The sequence below is a fragment of the Morone saxatilis genome, unplaced genomic scaffold (assembly GCF_004916995.1).
Source record: "Morone saxatilis isolate NCDOM2014 unplaced genomic scaffold, NCSU_SB_2.0 Contig14, whole genome shotgun sequence".
In the NCBI taxonomy this organism is placed as follows: domain Eukaryota; kingdom Metazoa; phylum Chordata; class Actinopteri; family Moronidae; genus Morone; species Morone saxatilis.
The window spans coordinates 14,876,012-14,878,339 of NW_023339696.1; positions in this window are offsets into that span (position 1 = coordinate 14,876,012).

Here is a 2,328-nt window from a genome sequence, read left to right on the forward strand (position 1 = left end):
CACACACACACACTCACTCAGAGGTCCCTTTGCTGCACTTTCTCATCCATTGCTATTCACTGTCTGTTCCCGCTTGGTCCTTTATGACTCCCTGAGCAGCTCTTTGGCTGTGTGGTTACAAGAGGTACAAGTCTGCTTAACAGCCCCTGCATATTCAAAAGACCCATAATAAACCAAGACGAAGGGGCAAGAGCCAGAGTCATACAGTGGGTGGGCAAATCTGACATCAACACCTCCCCTCAACTCATTGACACCCGACTTCAGACATGGGGGGAAAACATTAAAAGAAGATCTAAATTAGTTTATATAGTTTAAAGCCTGCATGTGATCAGAGGGACACTGGCCAGAAACTTCTGTTCAGAGTGTCTGTTAACTGAGTCACTTTTATTTAATTTTATTTAACATCATAGTTTAAGATATTTCTGTACATTATATCTCCCTTCCAGGTAGCCATTCCATTTATTATGTATTATTAATTATGATTTCAAAATGAACAACAGAGACAGGAAACTTGAGATAAGTAATTGATTTGAACTGACTTTTCTCCATTTATTGTATCATCATCATTGCATGACAAAGCAATTCGAAGCACAAACTGATTTGAAGTCTGCACGTATCACGTGCTTATGTTATATATGTTATGTGTTATATGTGTTATATTGACTGAATAACATTAACACAAGACAATAGTTCATGTGAACAAAACGAGGTCACTCCTTTTTACGATAGCACCCATTATATTTACATATAAATTGCTCAATCAATCTAAAACTGTAACTGTTTATTACAACTATTTAATTTGAATATAACTTATTTTTAGACAATATAATTTCAGGGTTACGATAATTGTTATTATAACAACCGTAAATCCTAAAGAGGGTTTCTGTGGTTTCTACATTTAAACTGTGATATTGTGCTTTTTGCAGTATGTCTTGAATGCATAGCCTGTCAGTGCATGTCCTATTTAATAGAAGATGGGCACAATAACAGAGTATGAAAAGGGTAAACACATTCACAACATTCTTAATAACTTCTTGAAATAAAAAAAACATATTCTATATTTAATCCATCCTAAGGAAAAGGCGTGCGTATGTGTGTCCATTTGGAGAATAGAAGGGAATAATAGAAGAAAATATGGGCCTTGAAGAAAGAGACCAGCAAAACAGGAATTTTGATCACCAACCGATGTGATCTGGCTCATGCATTATGAATGATGTAGAGGAGGGCCGACTGGCTCTCCGAACCATCTGCAAAAGCCGTTAAGAAACTGAAAGCATGAAGAGGTCAATTTGCATATGGGTTTATGGATTAATTTATGTGATAATCAGGAGTTACTTTCAGCAGAGGGTTGTTTAATTAATGTCAAGAGGTTTTTCAGATGAACTACAATAATTCACATAATTTCATTTGGACCATTTAGACAGCAGTTCCAGCCCCCAGGGCTTAAAAGCCCCCCTCCTTACTAAACTCAACATTAGCTTGTATATTTCTGAGTGTGCACAGACAGCAGCAGCATCACTACGGAAACCACAGTCAGCTTGGAGAGAAAAGTATTACCATGGGAGCAAAAAACTAAATAGTTATGCAAAACAGCAGTCGACTAAACATATAAGAAATTGCATAAAGTAAAGGTTTGATCAGACACGAGTTCTAGGCATGTTTTTGATAATTTCTTTCCTTTATTATTGCTACTGTTATTATTATTCCTTCTTAACATCTATAAGGCACAAGGAATAGGAGAAAAAATGATGTATGTAGTGAGGAAGACAAATTATAATTGCAACAAGGCAGAAACTGGAATGTGCGAATGTGTGTGTGACTGTGTGTGTTTGTGTATGTGAGATAAATACAGAGCATGGGAGAGAAAAATGTCCCACAGTGTTTGTCACAACATGATGGACCTCACTGGAAACACAAACTGACAGGCGTGTTTAATTTCCTTGCAATAACCGAAAATTGAACATAGTGGATAAACACCGACAAGGCTTTTCATCAACATCAGTAAGTGCTTATGATGAACCATCAGATACAGCAAAAACACTAACAATCATACTGGCCCTGAGGGGGGGTTGTTCTTATGAGTGAACCATCAGAACCATTATGGCCTCGGGTCTAGCAAAAAAGAGCTGATCTTTAACGCAGGACGAAGACTGAGGAAGACCAATGTCTGACAGTATTGATATACCAATTCAGGGAGTGGGGGGCTATTGCAGCCCGTAATAATTATGTGTTGATTAAAATGAATGTGGGCAAGGGGTGTTAAAGGGGAACTTCGGCAGATTTTTACCCTAGTCTTGATCACTAGAGGTCCCCGAGTACTGTCGATAG